This window comes from Myotis daubentonii, chromosome 1 (assembly GCF_963259705.1).
Source record: "Myotis daubentonii chromosome 1, mMyoDau2.1, whole genome shotgun sequence".
In the NCBI taxonomy this organism is placed as follows: domain Eukaryota; kingdom Metazoa; phylum Chordata; class Mammalia; order Chiroptera; family Vespertilionidae; genus Myotis; species Myotis daubentonii.
Window position 1 is genome coordinate 7956088 of NC_081840.1, and position 24101 is coordinate 7980188.

At 40.3% G+C, this 24101-nt stretch overlaps 1 protein-coding gene and 1 pseudogene across 8 annotated transcripts in view; one reads left to right on the forward strand and one right to left on the reverse strand.

Moving 5' to 3' along the window:
• BTBD7 (BTB domain containing 7) overlaps nucleotides 1–24101 on the forward strand; it is an 83959-nt gene that overhangs the window by 28874 nt on the left and 30984 nt on the right. The gene's annotated exons all lie outside the window — the stretch shown is intronic.
• Nucleotides 9454–10669, reverse strand: LOC132230253 (glyceraldehyde-3-phosphate dehydrogenase-like; annotated as a pseudogene).

The window sequence follows — 24101 nt, forward strand, 5'->3', positions numbered from 1 at the left end:
TTTATAGGCAGACAGCAGAGTGGTTTGGCAAGTGGATAAAAAGGAGAACCTGGCCTACACCAAGATTGCATTTTATTCAGACAAGTAGACAGTCACTATTATTAGGGAGGTAATTAAACAGATAATGGGGCTGGCATTTTCAGACTAGGTTTAACTTCATTTGATTTCTTACATAACAGATGGTATATACATTTCTTTTTTTTTCCAAAGCCCTAATATTATAGTACATGAATAAAAGAAGTATAAACCCTTAAGGACAAAGATACCTGAGAAGAAAACAGTAGTGGAAAAAGGGGTATTGAAATTTTGGGAAGCTGGAAAGCAGATAAAGAACTAATTACTGGCTTAATAAAGAAGAGAGGTCTATAGCTCTATAGCAGTGATTCTCAACCTTCTTAATGCTGCGACCCTTTAATACAGTTCATCATGTTGTAGTGACCCCCAACCATAAAATTATTTTCGTTGCTACTTCATAACAGTAATTTTGCTACTGTTATGAATCGTCATGTAAATATCTGATATGCAGGATGTATTTTCATTGTTACAAATTGAACAAAATGAAAGCATAGTGATTAATCACAAAAACAATATGTAATTATATATGTGTTTTCCGATGATCTTAGGCGACCCCTGTGAAAGGGTCGTTCGACCCCCAAAGGGGTCGCGACCCACAGGTTGAGAACCACTGCTCTATAGCCTTAAGTCACCCTTATATATGGTGTTAGAAAGGGATGGGGTTTTGTTTTACTCCATATAATGATGTGGTTTCTGAGCACCCCTCTATTAAACAACCCATTTCCCCTCCCTAGTTTGTACCACCTTTTATTAAGTTCATATACATGTATATATATGTTTATGCTAGAGGCCTGGTGCACGGATTTCTGCACTGGTGGGGTCCCTCAGCCTGGCCTGCGCCCTCTCACAATCCAGGACCCCTCGGGGGATATTGGACTGCTAGTTTCTGCCTGATCCCCGCAGGCCAGGCTGAGGGACCCAACTGGTGTGTGAATCCATGCACCAGGCCTCTAATATGCATATAAGATATTTGACTAATCTCTTCCCCCCCCTCTTCTGTCCCCCCTTCCCTCTGAGATTCATCAATCTGTCCATGTTTCCATGCCTGTGCATTGAGCGTCTGCCCCCTGGTGGTCATTGCGTGTCAGCGAACAGCCGAATGGTCGCTTATGCTTTTATATATAGAGATATCAGTACTTTCATTTTGTTTTAGTGGTTAATTTCTTTGTTCTTAACCAATATCACTTGCCCAGGTGGGCAAATCCTGACCTGCCCCTTCAATTCTCCACCTCCAAACCCCCATCTAGACATAAGAGACCTGAGATTTGTTTTCTAAAGAAATCGAAGTAGAAAGATTCCAAATCTGGAAATAGCTACAAAGGGGTGGGGTGGGGTGGGGTGGTAAGGTACAGGCTGAAATCTGGAATTATGTGAACACCTACAAACTAAATGGTGAAATCACCCCCCTTGCCTTCCCCTACAGAGTTCAAGCCAAGTGGATTTTTTTTTTAACCTAATAATAGACAAACATGTAAATTGACCGTCCCTCCACTATGCTCACCAGCCAGTCAGGAGAGTGTGCAAATTAACTCAACAAAGATGGCAGTTAATTTGCATACGCAGGCGCGGAGCAAGGACTGAAGGCTCCGGCTGGAGCAGCGAAGGCCTAGGTCCCGGGTGCCGGCAGCCAGGGGAAGGAAGGCCTGTTGCACGAATCTCTAAGTGCAACAGACCTCTAGTAAGACAATAAATTAAAGCTCTAGAAATGTAATAGCCAACACGTAGTGGTATTTTGGAGCTCCACTATAGTTATGTTCAGGAATTATACAATGAAAAAGCCAGTTAGCCTTCTGTTGTTTAACAAAGATGAATACAGTAATCCTCCCTTATTTGCCATTTTGGTGCCATTCTGAGTAGTATGATGAAGTCTTGTGCCATCCTGCTCTGAATCCTTTCCAGGACATGAGTCATTCCTTTTTCCAGTATCTCCACACTGCATATGCTATTCGTCCGTTAGTCAGTAGCCACCTGGGTTATCAAATTGACTGTCTCTGTACACAGTGCTCATATTCGAGTAACCCTTAGAGGAGTCATGTGCTACTTCACAATGCCTATGTTACTCACCTCACTTCATCTCATCACATAGGCATTGTATATCATTTCACATCACAAAAAAGGTGAATATAGTATAACAACTATTTTGAGAGAGACCACGTTCACATAACTTTTATTACAGTATCTTGTTATAATTGTTCTATATTATTATGTTATTGTTGTTAATCTCTTGCTGTGCCCAATTTATAAATTAAATTTTATCACAGGGATGTATGTGCAGAAAAAACATAGTATACATAGTGTTTGGTACTGTCCGTGGTTTCAGACATCTATTGGAGGAAAACCTGGTGGATAAGGGGGGACTACTGTAGTCAGCAAGTCTGTTTGTGCAACAGAGCTTCCAAACAATTGTTTACTGCCTCGTTCTTAAATAGGAAAACCCATCTAAGGCTCACTGGACATTTGAGAAAAACTTCCCAATTGAGACAGATTAGAACAAAAAGAACAAAGTACTAGAACTAAGAAACAGCAGTGAAAGAAGCAGGAAAAATCTTTAAAAGAATAAAACTACCTTTATATAAAAGAATATTTTATGGACGTGAGACATAAATAGAATACTATAAAGGTAAAAACAGGTGCTCTTGGAAATAAGGATATGTTCCACTAGCGATGAAATCAACCAAGAAAAAGGAGGTATGGATCCAAAAAATGGGTCCAACACAAGGAAAAAGAAAGGGAAATCTTAGTTACTAGCTATGCTGTGCAGTAGCTCTAGTGCAGTGGTTCTCAACCTTTTTTTGGCCATACCCCACCTAAGCATCTCTAAAATCCTGATGCCCCCTAGTGTCATATAATTTTTATTATTCAAAAAGTGAACTATTCACGTGGAGGAAGCCTAAAAGGCCATTAACTTGTTTTAAACAAGCTTCCAAAAACATGGCATCCATGAAAGAGAAAAAGCCTATATAATAAAAGAGAAACATGCAAATTACCCGTCCCTCTGCTCAAGCCACGTCCACCAGCCAATGAGGAGTGAGTATGCAAATTAACCCAACAAAGATGGTACTCATTTGCATACTCAGAGCAGAGTGTGAGAGCTGGCAGCTTGCCGGGGACATAGCTCCCTCGGTTGCTCCCTTGGGGTTGACATGGCTCCCTCAGTCACTGGATGGAGAGCAGAGCAGGAGAGCCGGAGGCTTAGGGGGATGTGGCTCCCTCTGTTGGGGAAAATCCAGAGCTTGAGGAGCACCAGGAATTCTGGGAATAGTAGTTTTAGTGGCAGCCCCAGGACTGGAAGCGGAAGCCCAGAGTACGGGGAGCACCAGGAATGCTGGGAATCATAGTTCTGGTGGCTGACGGCTCTCCTAGACAGTAGAGCAAAGTGAGCCTGGAGCAAGTTACTGTTGTGGTTCGGGATGGAGGGAAAGCAAAGGTGAGAGACATAAGTAAAATCAGAGTGTCTAGGAAAAATTAAAGGGAAGATATCCTAAAACTTCCAGGAAATCTCCACCAATGGAGCAAAGAAAAAATAATGCCTCTATTATTCTGTGAGCAACAAACCTAACTGGGTTGGGGGTCTCAGACAATTCACTCATATGATTGCAAAGACAGACAGAAACTCCCAGATATGAGAGGGCTCCCCTGAGGGCTCCTAGATTGGAGAGGGTGCAGGTTGGACTGAGGAACCCCTCCTCCCCCCCAGTGCACGGATCTTCATGCACTGGGTCCCTAGTAAAAGAATAAAAGCACAGTTGAAGTACTGAAGAAGAAATCACTAAGAAATTGTTTAAAAAATAATAATGTGAAGTGATATGAAAAAAATAGCAAAGTTTCAAAATATGTAACAACTGTAATGCATAAATATATCACAATATATATTTATATACTGTATATGAGGCTCCTAGAACCATAAGAAATGCAAAAAACTCACTATTAATAACTCATTCCCGAATTGCCTCCTTAAAAATCAAATTGCACCCCTATGGGGCATGTGCCCCATGTTGGGAACCACTGGTCTAGTGGTTATCCAGTCTAGACTTGTCTGGGGAGGGGGTCAGGGGGAAGCGCTTGAAAGGCTCCCTCTGGGAGAAATCAATTACCTGAATGTTGTTTGAACACTAAGTGACAAGAGACATTGAAAGATTGTATGCATTTTTGGTGACTTTATGAAGAATTAGCAATAGATGTATAGAAAGCAAAGTGGGAAAAGAGGAAATTAATAGCTCCAAGAAAAAAATTAAATTACTTATGAAAGATAATATAATTCTAGTAAACTGCTTGGCTCAGCTGTAAGCAGTATTTAAATAGTCATCATAATGTTAATACTGAATATTGATTTAACAAAAATTGCAGCTCAGAGAGATAAATACCAAAAGAAAGAGATAAAAAATTGAGCAGTTGCCTCTAGGGAGCAGGACTGGGAGTGTAAAAGAGATAGGGCAGAGGATTTTGTTTTTAGGATAAGCTTTTTATTACTATTAAGGTACAGGACTTATAAAATTATGAATCATACTGCTTTGATGACAAATTAATTTTTTTAAATATATTTTATTGATTTTTTACAGAGAGGAAGGGAGAGGGATAGTTAGAAACATCAATGAGAGAGAAACATCTATCAGCTGCCTCCTGCACACCCCCAACTGGGGATGTGTCCGCAACCAAGGTACATGCCCTTGACTGGAATTGAACCTGGGACCCATCAGTCCGCAGGCCAATGCTGTATCCACTGAGCCAAACCAGTAGAGCGACAAATTAATTTTTATAATAAGTACAGGAATTGGGGCTCAGAAGAACCAGAGACCTACATAGGCCAGAGTCCTAAAGAACTAGGGAATTTATTATATCTATCAGGAATGTTAACTTATGAGATCATGCTTATAATTTTCGTTTACAAAGGGCTTTTACTTTCTCTCATTCGGTCATCCTGACAACCTGTGAGTATGGTAGAGCTCAGAGATTAATAACTAGCCTTTTTCCTAGTTTGTAAGTAATGAAATTGTGACTCATACCAGCTCTTGTGATCCCGAGCCCAGGAATTGAGGCAAAGGGAGAGAGGGGAACAGTATGAGAACCAGTTTCCAGGGATGAGGGTGGGAGGCCACTGTGGCCTAGTTGTAGGAACAAAACAGCAGGCTAGTGATTGAAGCATCAACTCAGGAATCTCATCCAGAAGCCTGACTGGTGCTGAACCACTTGGGGTGGGGCTAAGCACTTCCAGAAGGGAAATGCAAGTCCAGCTAGGAGGTTTAAAAACAGGGCAGCAGCCTGAGTAGGTCACCATGCAGACTTGCTTCAGAGCACTTAGCCGGAGAACAGAGGACTGTTAACTGAGTAGGCCATTCTTTCCTAAATAGGCCAGTGTTCCTGAATTGGTTATATGACTTTTTGGCTGCCCAGCCTAAGGACCTTCTTCCTAGTTTTAATTTCTCACTGTATATAGGTCTTGATAGAAGGCAGCGCTCAACTCCCAATATAAAAATCTAAAAGGTCACATACCTGCTTTCTCAGCCTTCTCTGGATTAAGTACATGACCTAGACTTCTTGAATCGGGAGCTGAAAGTAAGGACTATAGATAATTTTTTCTTGAAGTGGTCAGGCAGATGCTTCTAGTGGAAAAAGAGAAGTCAGTGGCACCAGTGATGGCATTCACTGTCCAAGCACAGTAGGGCCAGGGCAGCACAGATACTTGCTGGCCTGTTTCTGTGGATGTAATCCTCACTCTTCAGCCTTCCTTTGCTCTCTTTTGTTTTCTGAGCCTGGTCTCCAGCTTTCCTAGCAACTCTGGGCTAACAATATCCTTTCAAATAAATTTGTTTTCTGTTTAAGCCAACTAGAGTTGTTTTCTGCGGTTGCAACTTAGAAGCCTGGTTGACAACAGTACCTATATTAAAAGGACTAATGTATAAAATCCCAAAATAGATGACTAGATTGGAAGAGCCTCAAATGAAGGATCATGTGTTTGATCGCTGACTTTTCACAATGACCTTAGCATACATTGAGTAAATAGCTCTGAAAATGTGAGACTATACTATGGATTTATAATTTTTTAAGTAAAAATCCATTCTTTCGAAGAATTATAGGTTTTCTCATAAACTTTAACAACCCATGAGCCTGCTATAATAATTTGTTTTCTAACCGGTTTGGCTCAGTGGATAGAGCATTGGCCTGCGGACTCAAGGGTCCCACGTTCGATTCCGGTCAAGGGCATGTACCTTGGTTGTGGGCACATCCCCAGTAGGGAGTGTGTAGGAGGCAGCTGATCGATGTTTCTCTTGCATCGATGTTTCTAACTCTCTATACCTCTCCCTTCCTCTCTGTAAAACATCAATAAAATATTTAAAAAAAAATTGTTTTCTTGTCATACATACTGTTGACCTCAAAATAAAGTCACCCAGAATTAGCACTACTGTGTTCCAGTGCAGGGCATTTTACAGTAGAGTAGTGCACTTTCAACTGCAGATTTTATTTTTTCATCTTAATCGAAAGTATTTTTCAATCTTTAAGAATTTTATAACTTTAATTCCAAAATGGGCTCTAATGCCTTGCCCATATTTTTAGTCACAATGCATGTGATTACATTCTATTGAATTAAAAATCTAACAGAAACAACAAAGTAATGACCTAATTTTTTCCCTAACAACTTGGTCAGATTCCAAGTGTGTGCCTTGAAACAAATAGCAGACTCACTGTCCTCACTCACTAATCCATTCCATCTTCCCATCCTCTCCATTGTCCCCATGTTGACACACTTCCTTCTGTTTCAGTTTGTTGAGCTGGCAGCTCATTTTACTTCTGTCTGTAATTGTTTCCTCTTTAGCAAATTATTCTGACTTTATATATACTCCTTAGAGAATAATGGAGCTAAGTTAGAGACAATTAGCAACAGACTAGAGTAATATATGTAAGTTTCAGTTAGTTAAACATGGAACATAGGTGAAGAATTAATCTGAGGCTCAGGAATGGTAGTTCAAATGACTTTCAAGTTATACATCTTGAATAATGAAATTTAGCACTTAATTTTTTTTTTTACTTAAAATTATGACTAGAGTTGTAAAGTATAATATATAATTGCATGTTTTATTTTAGAACTGAAATTATTTTTCATACTATAGGCCCGGTGCATGAAATTCATGCACTGGGTGGGGAGGGGCGTCCCTCAGCCCAGCCTGCCCCCTCTCACAGTCTGGGAACCCTCAGGGAGGCGACCGGGCTGATCAGGGGAAGGTGCCAACCGCATGACTCCACTGCTGCTGCCACAGCTGGCCTCCACAGCTGCCAAGGTGTTTTCATCAACACGGACTCCAGTCCCTTCACGAAAAAATGACAACTTTCTTTAGGCATTTTCAAGATGTCTCTTTCATAGGATATGACATTTCTTTTTTTCCTTTTCTTTTTTATCCTCACCTGAGGATATTTTTCCATTGATTTTTAGAGAGCGTGAAAGAGAGAGGGAAAGACAGAGAGAAACATCAGTGTGAGAGGCACACTTCGATCGGTTGCCTCCTGCATGAGCCCTGACCTGGTACCCGCCCAGGGAGGAGCCTGCAACCTAGGTACATGCCCTTGGTCAGAATTGAACCTGGACCCTGTGGTCTGTAGGCCGAGGCTCGATCCACTGAGCCAAACAGGCTGGGGCAGGATATGACATTTCTTAGCCCCTCTAGCAGTAGACCTTCGTTTTTCCCTCTAGGAGTGAGGTGGAAAACCCTAGATCACCTTCTTGGATTCTTATTACCCAAGCAAGTGGCATATTACAAGCTTAGCAAATGAGCGGTCAGAAAAGGTGTTTCCTCTGCAGCTCCCAAACAGAGGCAGGACTGCTGGCGCGCCACGCCCCCCCTGTGGGTTTGTGTCTCTGCTTTGGCCCCCAGCAGCCCAGCGCCACAGCTACGGGGCTGCTGAGGGCTGGGACCCCCTGTGGGTTTGTGTCTCTGCTCTGGCCCCCCTGCGTGTTGTTCTCTCTGGGCATGGGCCCCCCTGCGTGTTGTTCTCTCTAGCTCCGGGCCTGGGGCCGGGTGTGGGCCGCCCTGTCTGTTGTTGTCTCAGGCTCCAGGCCTGCGCCTGGCCCCTCCTCCTGAGCTGGTCCTGACCATTACAGTGTCCCAACCTAATTTGCATATCACCTCTTTTTATATATATAGATAGACTACAAACACTCCACCTCTGACCCTCTGCTCACACTTTTCTTTTGTGTTGGAGTATCTTTATCTTTGGTCACTAAATACCCAAATTCTACCCTAACCTTTAAAACCAAACTCACAACTTCCCTGGTGTTGTCTTAGGCATTCCAAATTAAAGTATTATTTACTTCTGCAAACTTTTGAAACACTTTATTTTAGGTTTTTACCTCTTGTTTTGGAATTACCTGTTTCATTTCCTCTCAACTAATGTATTATATACTTCCTAAAGACCAGATCAAAATTTTGGTTGTGTTCAAATCACCCAAAGCACCTAATAGATGCTTTGCTCTTTAATACCTTTGAAAACCAAGTAATTTTTCTTTTTTTTTAAAAGAAAGGGGGAATGTAATCATGTTTAATCCTAGAAGTTGCAATAAAATGAAAACACTGAACCTAAATCTAAGAGATAAATATGAAGTATTATTTATAAAAGTAAGTTTAGATGTGGCCTAAATGGTGTATAATTCTACCATTAAACTCGATTTTAAATCAAATTTAAAATAAAATCATCTCATCAATTCTTTAATGGCCCATTGATATTAAATCGATTATTTAATTAGAAACCTTTCTCAGCAATAAGCAAAACCTTTTCTCTGTGATACAGAAATTCTAAGGATGACGTAGTGTAGGGAAATGATGAAATAGAGGAAGAATTGTTCTGTTCTCTTTTGCTTTGTTTTTTCTTTAGCCTAAATTGCGTGTTTATTATAGTCAAGGCCTGAGACATTGAATTTAATTTGAACATGACAGACATTAATATAATCAGATAAAAGATGAAATATTGTGTAGTACTCAGGTCAGTATGGATGTGAATACAAAACTAAACAACATAGTACTACTTATTTCTTCCTTCCTCCCCTCCCCTCCCCTCTCCTCCCCTCCCCTCCCCTCCCCTCCCCTCCCCTTCATAAATTTATTTTAATACTAGAGACCCGGTGCATGAATTTGTGCACATTGAAAGGAAATTAATTAGAAAAAAAATATTTTTTTTGGCTGGGTACACTGAACTTTATTGATGGTGCACGACAAAGTAGGGCTCCCTATGCCCCTTCCCTTCTTCAGGGGGTCTGGGATGGAAATGGTGGTCAGGAGATTCTCAGTGTGTCAGGGGACTGATCTAGGGCAAGGACTCCCTAGCAGCTGAGGGCCTCTCTTCCTCTTGCTGGGGCTGGTGGTTCAGGGGATTCTTACTTCTTGAGGCCATGTGGACCATAAGGTCCACCACCCTTTTGCTCTAGCCACATTCATTTTCATACCAGGAAACGAGCTTGACAGAGTGGTCATTGAGGGCAGTGCCAGCTCCAGCATCAAAGGTGGAGGAGTGGGTGTCACTGTTAAAGTCACAGGAGACAACCTGGTCCTCAGTATAGCCCAGGATGCCCTTAAGGGGGCCCTCTGATGCCTGCTTCAATACCTTCTCTCTTTTTTTTTTAATATATTGATTTCAGAGAGGAAGGGAGAGGGAAAGAGAGAAACATCAATTATGAGAAAGAACCATTGATTGGCTGCCTCCTGCACACCCCCTACTGGGGGTCGAGCCCACAATCCAGGCATATGCCCTTGGCCAGAATCGAACCTGGGACCTTTCAGTCCACAGGCCGATGATGCTCTATCCACTGAGCCAAACCAGCTAGGGCAATACCTTCTTGATATCATCGTATATGGCAGCTTTCTCCAGGCGGCAGGTCAGATCCACAACTGACACACAGAAGGCCATGCCAGTGAGCTTCCTATTCAGCTCAGGGATGATATATCGTTAGTAACACCAGTAGAAGCAGGGATGATGTCCTGGGCAGCCCCTCGGCCCTCATGCCAAAGCTTCCCAGAGGGGCCATCCATAGTCTTCTGGGTGGTGGTGATGGCATGGACTGTGGTCATGAGTCCCTCCACGATACCAAAGTTGTCATGGATGACCTTGGCCAGGGCGGCCAAGCAGTTGGTGCAGGAGGCATTGCTGACAACCTTGAGGGAGTTGTCATACTTGTCATGGTTCACACCCATCGCAAACATGGGGGCATCCGCAGAAGGGGCAGAAATGATGACCCTCTTAGCTCCACCCTTCAAGTGAGCCCCAGCCTTCTCCATGGTAGTGAAGATACGATGGACTCCACAACATACTCAGCACCAGCATCACCTCATTTGATGTTGTCAGGATCTTGCTCCTGGAAGATGGAGATGGACTTTCCATTGATGACAAACTTCCCGTTCTCAGCCTTGACTGTGCCTTTGAACTTGCCATGAGTAGAATCATACTGGAACCTGTAGACCAATGTAATTGAGGTCAATGAAGGGTCATTGATGGCGACAATATCCATTTTGCCAGAGTTAAAAGCAGCCCTGGTGCTCAGGTGCCCAATGCGGCCAAATCCGTTCACTTCATCCTTCACCATTGTGTCTCAGGGTTGTGGCTGCTGGCACTGCGCAGGAGGAGAGGCTCTCTGACGAACAGGAGGAGCAGAGAGCGCCAGAAGAAATAATTTAATATTGCTATTTGCCCTTTCTTTATAATAGAAGTGTCAACCAAATTCACGATTGACAATGACAGATGGAAACTGTCGGCTTAGGCCCATGGACATCCCCTGAGGGGATGCTAGAGGGCACAGACCGGGCTGAGGGACACCCCCCTCCTTTAGTATATCTATAATAATCTATAATAATAAAAGTGTAATATTCTAATTAGACTGGATGTCCTTCCGGATGACCTGGATGAAGCCAGGGCTGTGAGGGAAGCCCAGGTCCCGGTTGCCTGCCGACAGCCAGAGGAAAACCTGGGTCCTGGGTACCAGAAGGAAGCCGGTACCAGCAGCTGGGGGAAGGAAGGCCTACTCTTGCATGAATTTTGTGCATCAGGCCTCTAGTAGAAGATAAAGTTGTTTAATTAGACCTGCTTTCTGATTTAGCTAAACTTTCTCCAACCCAGTGAAGCACCCCAACTTCTCTTTCAGGTAATTGTCAGCAACACAGTAAATATCAACACAAAGCAGATTATTATTGTAGATCATGCAGGAAGAACAAAGGGTAAAATATTTAACTGCAGCAGTGTTTGACTATATTCTGCGCACTGAGAAAACCTGAAGTCATTTTCAGGGTCCACCATTTCTTTCTCTTTAGTCAGGTCAAGTTTCTAAGCTTTCTAAATCTCCGTTTTCTAGCTAATGAAAAGAAAATAGGATTCCATCGAGTCTCCTATCTACCTACTCTAGGACTTCTGTGAGGATCAAATGAGATAAGGCATGGGAAAACACTTCACAGACATTTGGTGAAAGTGTGAAATGTTTGCACCTGGCTATCAAGCAAGTCATATTCCTGGGCTGAAGAAACTGCAAGGAGGCTAGTCATTGGTAGGGAGAGGAAGCTGGGCATTGCTACGTGACGTCATTACCCGGCGCCCACAGTGACTGTTTCCTGGCTGGGCTGGCTGGACTGTGGGCTGCATTTTGCGCCATGGCGTCTCAGCAGCATCAGCTGCGATTTGGTGGTGGTGCGTGTGTCCCACTTGGGGGAAGCCAAGCATTGCTTTATGGGCTTCAGGTCCGCAGTGCTGTTTCTCTGGTAATGGCCAGTGTATATTACAGCAGCTCCTGCATTGAGTGTCTGCCCCCGGTGGTCAGTGCATGTGATAGCAATTGGTCAGATTGTCAGGCACTTAGCATATTAGCTTTTTATATATATAGCTGTTTTTATTTATTTCAGAGAGGAATGGAGAGGGAGGGAGAGATAGAAACATCAATGATGAGAGAGAATCATTGTTTGGCTGCCTCCTGCACAACCCCTCCCCCCACTGAGGATCGAGCCCACAACCTGAGTATGTGCCCCTGACCTGAATAGAACCCAGGCCCCTTCAGTCCTCAGGCCGATGCTCTATCCACTGAGCCAAACCAGCTAGGGCAGTACTATTTATTTAAAGAATACATTGAGCCCTGGCCAGTGTGGCTCCGTTGGTTAGAGCGTCATCCCATGTTTATCTCATATATCGATGTTTCTCTCCCTCCCTCCTGCCTCCTATCTTTCTTCCCCTTGTCTGAAATTAGTAAAAACATATCCTGGTGTGAGGATTTAGAGAGAGAGAGGGCGGGGGGGAGGGAGGGAGGAAGAGAGAGAAAATATTGAAGTCTTGTCTCCATGAAGATAGCATATAACATCTCCAGTGGTGCTGTCCAGTGCAACATATTCTGAAATAGAGAAAGGCTTATAAACTCATTAGTGGCCAGGTGCATGAAATTCATGCATGGGAGGGGGTGTCCCTAAGTTTGGCCTGCACCCTCTCCAATCTGGGACCCCTTGGGGGATGGCCGGCAATTGGATATCCCTCTCACAGTCCGGGACCACTGGCTCCTAACTGATCGCCTGCTTGCCTGATTGCCCCTAACTGCTCCCCTACCGGCCCGATCACCCCCAACAGCCCTCCCTTGCCAGTCCAATCGCCCACAACTGCCCTCCCCTGCCGCGACCCATGTTCCATGTGAGATGGCGGAGACACTGTGAAAGATCTCCTCTGCACTGCGAGGAGCCATGGGACCCCCAGGCCTCACCGTGTGGAGTAACTGCCAGGCTCCGTCTCCACTGTGCGTGTGGCCATCTTGTGACAGCCATCTTGTAACGACGTCGTGCATGAGGGCCGCCTAGGCTTTCATTAATATAGATGGTATCACACTTCATCTTGAATTATTGAGGTATCTGTTTTTTGCTACACTTTACATGCACCACCGTTTATACTAGTATATGACTTTCACAATAAAACCGAATAGTTAGTTTTATGGATTGATCAAAACTTTTGATGTCAGTAGGCCTAAAATAAGACACACAGTTCTTTTAAGATCTTAAAAACTAATTATTTATTTATTTAATTACTTATTTTTGTTATATCAGCTTTTTTTATTTTCCGATTTCTAGTTTTGTTCATTTGTTTCTCTTTTTTTTCATTTTAAAATTTATTGGGGTGACATTAGTCTATATGAACATATAGGTTACGTGTATGAATTACTAATTTACAAAATCTGTATATAGGACCATGTGCCCACCACCCACAGTCAGATCTTCTCATGTCACCTCATATTAGGATGCCTTTCTCCTCCAACCCCCTCCCTCTGGTAATCACCACACTACCATTTATGTATATAAGTTTCAGTTTTATAGTCCACATATGAGTTAAATCATATAGTTCTTAGCTTTCTCTGTTTGACTTATTTCACTTTGCATAATGTTCTCAATTTCCATCCATGTTGTTGTAAATAATGCTACTTCATTGTTTCTTATGGCCGTGTAGTACTCCATATTCTTCTTCAACCGTAAATAGAGTTGTACCAGTTTACATTCCCATTGGCAGTGAATGAGGGTTCCCTTTTTTCCACAACCTCTCTAACACTTGCTGTTGCTTATCTTGTTGATAGTGGCCACTCTAACTGGTGTACGGTGGTAATCTTGTAGTTTTAATTTGCATTTCCCTGATTGCCAGTGAGGTTGAACATCTTTCCATGTATCCATTGGCTGTTGTATGTCTTCTTGGGAGAGGTGTATTTTCAGGTCCTCTGCCCACTTTTTGATTAGATTATTTGTTTGGTGTTGAGTTTTATGAGCTCTTTATATATTTTGGAAATTAAACCTTTGTTGAGGCTACTGTTCGCAAATATCATCTCCCATCTGGTTGGCTGCCTGTTTGTTTTGTTGTCCGTTTCTTTTGCTGTACAGAAGCTCTTCAGTTTGATATAATCCCATTCATTTATTTTTGCCTTTACCTCCCTTGTCTTTGGGGTCAAGTCCATAAAATGTTCTCTATTACCCAGGTCCATAAGTTTGGTACCAATATTTTTTTCTATGTGACTTATAGTTTCGGGTTTTATGTCTAAGTCTTTGATCCATTTTGAATTAATTTTTGTACATGGGGACAAACTGCAGTCCAGTTTCATTCGTTTGCATGTGGCTTTCCAGTTTTCCCAGCTCCATTTATTGAAGAGACTATCTTTACTCCAATGTGCATTTCTGGCTCCTTGTCGAAAATTATCTGTCCGTATGTGTGTGGTTTTATATCTGGGCTCTATTTTGTTCCATTGATCTGTGAGTCTGTGTCTCTGCCAATACCATGCTGTTTTGAATATTGTAACTCTGTAGTATATTTTGAAGTCAGGTAGCATGATACCTCCAGCCTTGTTCTTGTTCTTTTTTTTACAGGATTGTGTTGGCTATTCTGGGTCTTTTGTGGTTCCATATAAATCTGATGATTTCTCGTTCTATTTCTTTTAAAAATTACATTGGGATTGCGTTAAATCTGTATATTGCTTTGGGTAAAATGGCAGTGGTGGGAGTTCTTCTACCTCCGCGGCAGCGCTAAGGACCCCTCGAGCGGACATCCCCCAAGGGATCTCAGACTGCGAGTGGGTGCAGGCTGGGTTGAGGGAACCACCCCTCCCCCCACTCCAGTGCACGAGTGTCATGTACCGGGCTTCACCGGGCCTCTAGTCTTTTTATAAATATTTCCAAAAGAGTAAATCTTCAGTTTGGAGTGTATTTCTAGAACCGCTAAAACAGTGAATATAAGCTGTTCAGAAAATTCCTAGCCTCCAACTATTTTTTTCATACATTTTGGTGAAAAGGAATCAGTTTCTATTATAAATTAACATGGGCTAATCTTGCTAACTGTATCTCCACGAAGTGGATGACTTTGATATACAAAAGATTTTGAGCTCTGTTTTGGTGCTTTCCACTAAAACATTTTTATATATTTCATATTAGCATTGACATGTCTATAAAACTTCATATAAATGCTTTACATATAAGTTGAAGGTGAAATATCCACGCATGTGAAAATAGTGCCAAAAAATGAAAAATGTAATTTGTGCACTGAAATGTATTTCTAATCATATTCTTCTTCAACCGTAAATAGAGTTATGACCATTTCAAAGTGGATTGGTTTTAAGTGTACATTTCCACTTATTTATACATTCATTGGTGGTTTCTTGTATGTGACCTGACTGGGTCCAAACCACAACCTTGGCATATGGAGATGCTCTGGTCAACTGAGCTACCCTGCCAGGAGCTAGTGGAGTTTTTTAAATGCATAACTCTTTTAACCAGATAAAATCTATAAATTACATATCTAAAATTACTAATTCTTTTAAAATTTTTCTTACTGTATTGTTCAGTAGAGTTTTTTGAGCACTTGTGTTTTGTCAGGCACTAGGTTAAGCACTTCACTCACATTATTCACAGTGGTAGTATTATCTCTATTTTACCGATTAATGAAGCTTGAAAATAGTGTCACCTGGGATTACATCCAGAAAGTGTTAGGGCCAAGATTTGAATCTGTTTTCTGACTCCCCCTCATTTGGCAGGAGGGAGAATATGATCTCTGAGAATAAATCATCTATGAGATGCATTGTTTTGAAGGGAGCACATGATCATATTTAAGAGATAACCAGTAGATATTAAAAAGTTTTCTGAAACCGTAACATGTCTACCCACAAAAGCTTTGCATTTTTCTTTTATTACAGTAGAATTAAAGATACTAACTTACTGTTTTTCCACTAGTGGGAAAATGGTGTAAGGGTAGTAGACAGGCAGAGGTATAAGTGGGTATTTTTTGTTTTTAGATAAAGAACTGTGAACCTCTGAGTTTTTCACATGCTAGTACTAGGATTGTTTTTATTTTAAACAAATGATCTGTGAGAGGAAAGTGCACAATACATTTAGATTGTCACTGACTCTTTCCTTTATGATCTTTGACTTGCTCTGCTATCTTGAGCCTGCTCCTTCCTACTATCTTCCATCCCTTGCAAATCCCAGTGCTTACTTTTGAGTTGGAATCCACCAGTACAATGGGTACCTCATTAAGGAAACAATTCTAGAATTAGCCGCTGTTTATTTACTATTTACCATAAATTAAAACAGTGTACTAATGTTATGTGTATATATATTTTTAACTCCCAAAATAATCTGATGAAGTACCTTTTGAGGATTAGAAAACACTTTTCAGATGAGGAAACAGGCAAGAGTTTTACACATCATACAGCTAAAGGGAATTGGGATTGGGCCTCTGGTCAGTCTGACTCTAGAGGTGTATTTTGCATCTGTCTTCCAGCGAGGTGCCTGCACGTAAGAACTTGTGTTCACTTTCAGAGAGTTTAGGCATCCTGTAGGTCACAGTTAGATCCCTGAGTATTACTATAGTAGGAGTTATAGTGGATGCTTATTTACATTGCCTGTGCCAGAGAACTGACATCCCCATGAATGCTTTTCCTTTTCATTATGCTGCTCTCACTTACCTCCCAGAACACGTAAGCATAAATATTTAAAATGCTGTGTTAAGCCCTGACTGGTTTGGCTCAGTGGATAGAGCGTTGGCCTGCAGACTGAAGGGTCCCAGGTTCGATTTCAGTCAAGGGCATGTACCTTGGTTGCAGGCACATCCAGTAGGGGTTGTGCAGGAGGCAGCTGATCGATGTTTCTCTCTCATCAATGTTTCTAACTCTCTATTACTCTCTTTTCCTCTCTGTAAAAAATCAATAAAAATATATTAAAAAAATAAAATGCTGTGTTAGGGAACATTAATTTATAAAGTAAACATTAAAGAAATATGAATCTGTATTCAGTTAAGAATCATAAGGGTTCTTAAACTTAGTCTTTTTGTTTGTTTGTTTCCTTTCATGGCTTAAGAGAAAACTTCAGTCTTCATCAATGGTTATCTGTGTACGTTGGCCTTTATTTACTAAAAGTTATTCCCTAGGAATTTCCAGCTTCTTTCCCATCTTTGTCTGCTTTTCCCTTTCCCACATTTTGGCAAGAGCTCTAAGAATAAAGAGTACAAGCAGTCAGTGTACATTTTCACACACAAGCAGCATGAATCTTGCTGATTGCCACTTTCTCATCAGAAGGGAATAATGTTCTCAAAGTAGAGAAACTCCTCATTTTCTTTCCAATATTTGCTGGATTTTGTGGTCAGTGATTGATTTTATATTGAGCCCTGAGAGAAGAAACACAGCAACTTCCATAGTCTGATTTTTTTTTTAATTTAACTTTCTGAACAGGTAGTAAAAAGGTACAAAAAAGTATTCAGCGAAGAGTCTCCTGTCCTCCCAACTTTTTGTCCCCCAGCCACTCAGATTCTCTTCACAGAAGTAACCAGTGTTAATAGTTTCTTTTATATTCATCCATTGGGAGAATGTGTCAGATCATAACTTTTAAAATATATTGAAAGATATTTGGAATAGGTCTGTAATATTAGTAGTGCCTTCTGGCATTTAGCTATTGCAAGGAAATCTTTTAAGACTATTAAAAGGGGAAGAAACTTAAAATATACGCTTCCATGTAGATAACTATGTTACACTTTGATTCTACCTCTATATTATACCTCTCTACCCAAGACTTAACCAGATTGTGAGCATTAGCCAAAAGGGTATGAGAAATAAAACCCAGGAAAACTCAGCCTGCTTTTTTTTTGTAATGAGAATAGATTTAATAGAAATTTTTTTCCAGCTTTATTGAGATATAATTAATATAATAATATATAAGTTTACAGTGTACAATGTAATGATTTGATACATGTATGGATTGTAAAATGTTTACCATAATAGGGTTAGTTAAAACATCCTTTAACTCACATAATTAACATTTGGTTGTTATGGTGAGAACATTAAAGCTGAATCTCAAATATACAATTCAGTATTGTTAACTGTAGTCACCATGCTATACATTAGATCCCTGAACTTTATTCAACTTGTAACTGAATGTTTGTACTCTTTGAACAATGTTTGCCATTTCCCTTACTCCTCAGCTCCAGTGACTCATCATTCTGCTCTGTTTTATGAGTTTGATGTTTTTAGATACCACATATAAATGAGATCATGCAGTATTTGTCTTTCTCTATCTGACTTATTTCACTTAAAATAATGCAGTTAGGGTCTATCCATGTCACAAATGGCAGAGTTTTCTTTTTATGGCTGAATAATACTGCATTTTATATATACATGGTGGGACAAAAGTAGGGCTATGGTTGTTCACATGAAAAATAATACAATAATTAATAAATAATAATAAAAATAAACTCTTTGTTTTGCATACTCACAACTGTAAATCTTCTTTTGCCTCACCCTGTGTAACACATTTTCTTTATCCATGCATCTGTTGATGGACACTTTGAGTTGTTTCTATGTTTTGGCTTCTGTGATTAATGCTGCGATGAAAATGGGAACACAGGTATCTCTTTGAGGTTGTGATTTCATCATCTTTGGGTATATGTACCTGGAAGAGGGATTGCTAGATCATATGGTAGTTCTATTTATAATCTGAATAGCCTCCATACTGTTTTTTTGTAGTGACTGTATCAATTTACATTTCCACTAACAGTGCACCAGGGTTCCCTTTTCTCCATATCCTCGCCAGTACTATCTCTTGGCTCTTTGATAATAGCCTAACAGGTGAGATTATATCTCACTGTAGTTTTGATTTACATTTACCTGATGATTAGGAATATGAGCACCTTTTTATGTACTAGTTGGCCATTTTTATGTCTTTAGAAAAATGTCTGTTCAAATCCCCTGTCCATGTTTTAATCAGATTGTTTGCTATTGAGATGTATCAATTTCTTATATATTTTGGATATTAACCCCTTATTAGATAATGATATGCAAATATTTCTCCCATTCTGTTTGTTGCCTTGCATTTTGCTGATTGTTCTTTTTCTGTACAGAGGCATTTTTAGTTTGATATCCCACTGATTAATTTTTTGCTTTTAGTGCCACATCCAAAAAGTCATTGCCAAAACTAATATCAAGAAGCCTTTTTCTGAAGTTTTCTTCTAAGAATTTTATAGTTTCAGATCTTGCATTTAAGTTCTTAATCCATTTTGAATTAATTTTATTAGTGATATAGTGATTCAATTTCATTGAAAGGGGTGGATTTAAAATAAGAACAGGGTGGTCAGTAATTGATGGTCGCTTGCATATGGGCTTCAGGAGAAGGACTTAATAATAGTACTCAGAATAGCTGCAGCAATCCTGAAAAAGAACAAAGTAGGTGGGATCTCAATACCAGATATCAAGTTGTATTACAAAGCCACTGTTCTCAAAACTGCCTGGTACTGGCACAAGAATAGGCATATAGATCAATGGAATAGAATAGAGAGCCCAGAAATTGGCCCGAACCAATATGCTCAATTAATATTTGACAAAGGAGGCAAGAACATACAATGGAGCCAAGATAGTCTCTTCAATAAATGGTGTTGGGAAAATTGGACAGATATATGCAAGAAAATGAAACTAGACCACCAACTTACACCATACACAAAAATAAACTCAAAATGGATAAAGGACTTAAATGTACGACAGGATACCATAAAAATTCTAGAAGAATCCAAAGGCAAGAAAATCTCAGACATATGCCGAAGCAATTTCTTCACTGATACAGCTCCTAGGGCACTTGAAACTAAAGAAAAAATGAACAAATGGGACTACATCAAAATAAAAAGCTTCTGCACAGCAAAAGAAACCATCAACAAAACAACGAGAAAACCCACTGTGTGGGAAAACATATTTGCCAATGACATATCTGATAAGGGCCTAATCTCCAAAATTTATAGGGAACTCATACAACTTAACAAAAGGAAGATAAACAATCCAATCAAAAAATGGGCAAAGGACCTAAATAGACACCTTTCAAAAGAGGACATTCAGAAAGCCAAGAGACATATGAAAACATGCTCAAAGTCACTAATCATCCGAGAGATGCAAATCAAAACAGCAATGAGGTACCATCTCACACCTGTCAGACTGGCTATCATCAACAAATCAACAAACGACAAGTGCTGGAGAGGATGTGGAGAAAAAGGAACACTTGTGCACTGCTGGTGGGAATGCAGACTGGTGCAGCCACTATGGAAGACAGTATGGAGTTTCCTTAAAAAACTGAAAATGGAACTCCCATTTGACCCTGTGATCCCACTTCTAGGCATATATCCCAAGAAACCAGAAACACCAATCAGAAAGGATATATGCACCCCTATGTTCATAGCAGCACAATTCACCATAGCTAAGATCTGGAAACAGCCTAAGTGCCCATCAGTAGATGAATGGATTAGAAAACTGTGGTACATCTACACGATGGAATACTATGCTGCTGTAAAAAGGAAGGAACTCTTACCATTTGCAACGTCATGGATGGAACTGGAGAGCATTATGCTAAGTGAAATAAGCCAGTCAATAAAGGAAAAATACCACATGATCTCACTCATTCATGGACAATAGAGACCATTATAAACTTTTGAACAATAATAGATACAGAGGCAGAGCTGCCTCAAACAGATTGTCAAACTGCAGCGGGAAGGCCGGGGAGGGTTGGGGGGCAGGAGGTAGGGGGGTAAGAGATCAACTAAAGGACTTGTATGCATGCATATAAGCATAACCAATGGACATAAGACACTGGGTGATAGGGGAGGCTAGGGGACTGTCTAGGGCGGGGGGATAAAATGGATACATATGTAATACCCTTTGTAATACTTTAAGCAATAAAAAATAATAATAATAATAATAGTACTCAGGTTTCGGGCTTTGGTGACTGGGGAGATGTGGTATCCTTCTTTATATTGATTGATTTTTATTGATTTGAGAAAAATACCCATATGTTGTTCCACTTATTTATGCTTTTATTGGTTGCTGCTTGTATGTGCCCTGACCAGGGATCAAATCTGTAATCTTGGCATACCCGGACGATGCTCTAACCAATGGAGTACCCAGCCAGGGCTAGATAATCCTTTTTTAAAAAATAGGGATTAAAAACGGGGTACTAGATTTCTCAGATAAAATTAATGATTTTTGAATTTGAGATGTGTACAGAATTTCCATGTGGAACTCTTCAGTAGGAAGTAGAAGGAGTGAGTCTGGGAATTAGGAGAGAGCTCTGGGCTGGAACTGTAGACTTGAAAGTCATAAGGATTTAGTGAGAGTTAAGAGCACGGAGGCAGATAACATCACCCAGGCAAGTGTGCAGTTAAAGGAGCTGTGCATTCACAGCACTTGGCAGTAGGTACTCTAGAATGTTGGAACAAATGAAGGGTGTCAAGGGTACAGTCTCATTTCAACCTCATAACAACCCAAAGTTAGGAGTTTAATACAAATGAGAACATTTCAGGCTCAGTGAGGTTAAGTGACTTTGGTTCTAAGTGGTCAAAGTAGGATTTCTAGTTCAATCTGTATGGTTTCAAAGCCCCCCCCCCCTTTTTTTTTTACCGTGTCTTTTTTGTCAACCTCCAGTTTAAATAATATGTTATCATTAGTTTTCTTTATTTACCTCTGCCAATATCCTGGCTTAGTAGGATTGTTATACATCCTTTTAAATAACTGGTGTGTGTGTATGTGTGTGTGTGTATGTGTGTGTGTGTGTGTGTGTGTGTGTGTGTGTGTGTGTGTGTGTTTCTAATTTCCTCTGCTTCATTCCCGAACACATTTATCAGATTGACTTAACATACTCAGTTCTAGTCCAATGCCTACCTTAAAACAACAGACTTGACAGAAGTCCTCCACTGGCTACTGGGAGAGGCCTGTCCTCCTCAGCGTGGTATTCAGGCTCACCATAAAACCACAAGAACTATTCAGAACTTTCCCATATTTCCCAGTTCTCATCAGCACATAGTCATGTCTTTGGGTGGTGTTTACATGCAGATTTTATTGTGGTGGTCTCGATGTTCTTTATAAGGATTTCATTTTAATGTTTAAATTAAATTTTAATCTTTAGATTTAATTACTCTTATGTTTACTGTTACATTTTTCTAAAAATGACTTTATCGTTGTGGCAAAAGCAGCCTAAATGTCATCTGACCTTAGTTCGATATCTAGTATAGGGGTTTTTTGTCTTCTATTTCTAATGTGATGAGTTAGCTTTTGCTCCTACATTTTTCAAGAAGGATCCTTTTTATGAGGGGAGGAGAGAACAATTCTAATTGTTAGAAACTTGAAATTAGAAATATTTCTTAATATTGAGTCAAAATCCTTCTTTTAACATCTATTTGATTCCCAGGAACTGCCATAGGAACAACAGAGAAGTCAGTCCTTTCTCCTTTGCCTCATGAAGATCCATCCACTTAACTGCCAACGTGTCCAAAACACAAACCATCCCCACATGCCACGATATTTTGTATTTAGCGTCTATAGACGTTTATGGCATACAAAGGGTTAAAGATAGCTTAGTCTCTCTTTAGAGACATAAGTGAAATAATATTGTTTCCTTGGGCCTTTTCTCCTATGACAAGTCTTAAACTTTCTCCTCTGAGGATTCTGGAGTTTTGTTAGTGCTCCATCTTAAAACACAGGGCCCAGAGCAGAACATAGCACCTCGCAGGGGAGCAGTGCAATGTTATTCCTTTGATTAGGACTTTATGCATGTTTTCTTTTTAAAGAATAGTTTATTGATTTTTAGAGAGAAAGGAAGAGGGAGAAAGAGAGAAAAACATCAGTGTGAGAGCAGAGCATCGGTTGGCTATCTCCTGCATGCAGGGGATCAAGCCCGCAACCAGGACATGTGCTCTTGACCAGGAATCAAACCCGCAACCTCCTGGTGCACGGGATGATGCCCAACCAACTGAACCACAGCAGCCTGGGCTATGCTTATATCTTAAAAGTCTGCTATTGCTTCAGCTTTATAGCAACCATGTTACATTTTACCTTCATTCACTTAAAATACCCAGATACTATTTTTACATAGGTGGTAGTTAAGCTAACTCTCCCTTGTCATCTGTGCAGTTGATTTTCTTTGATCTAATTATAGAACTTACTATTTTTCCTAGTTATATTTCATCTTCATTTTGACCCATCATTTTATCCAATCATAGTCATGTTATCCAGTGGGTTGTTAACTGTGTTTCCCAGTTTTAGGGCATCTGGAGATTTTGAAGCATACTTTCCATGTCTTTGTTCAAGTTCTTGATAAACATCACAGAAACGGAGACTTGCCAGTGCATCCCCCAAGTTAATCAGTGCTACTGACAAGTGGTTCTGTTAACCATTGTTCTGTCATCCATCTACATCTCTTCATTATATCGGCAAAGATCTCGTTTGTACATTCAACAGATTTTTATTTAGCATGTACCGTGTGCAAGAAGGTGCTAGAGATAGAGTGAAGACAGCAGTCCCTGTTTTGTGGAGCTAACAATCTAGAAATAGCAGGAAGTATTTTGTTAAATGTTTTGCAGAAGATGGATTACACAATTCTCTATGATATTCTCCTTATCTAGTACCATATCAGAAAAGGGAATAATGAAGCATTACTTTTTGCAGAGTTTTTATTGGCTACTTATGATCTGTCACCTGAAAATGGGATTCTTTACCTTTCTGTTCACCTTTCATGATCTCACAGTAATTCTGAGCTTTGCAGGGATTTGGAGTTCACTGATGTACTTTCTTTTGGCTATATCTTTTATAGCCCTCACACTCCCCTACCCCCCATGTTATCAGGGTCCTTTTTTATTTTTTAGTAAACTTAGTTATGAAGAATTTCTGACCAACTTTAGCCATTTTCTGTTCTACAATCTTTGTCGCTCAGATTTTATTTATATTTTATCTTTATATTTTGGAATGATCTTTCCTAAGGAAAATAACTGACTAGCCTCAGGTTTTCTTTCTTTCTTTCTTTCTTTCTTTCTTTCTTTCTTTCTTTCTTTCTTTCTTTCTTTCTTTCTTTCTTTCTCTCTTTCTCTCTTTCTCTCTTTCTCTCTTTCTCTCTTTCTCTCTTTCTCTCTTTCTCTCTTTCTCTCTTTCTCTCTTTCTCTCTTTCTCTCTTTCTCTCTCTCTCTCTCTCTCTCTCTCTCTCTCTTTCTCTCTTTCTCTTTCTCTCTCTCTCTCTCTCTCTCTTTCTCTCTTTCTCTCTTTCTCT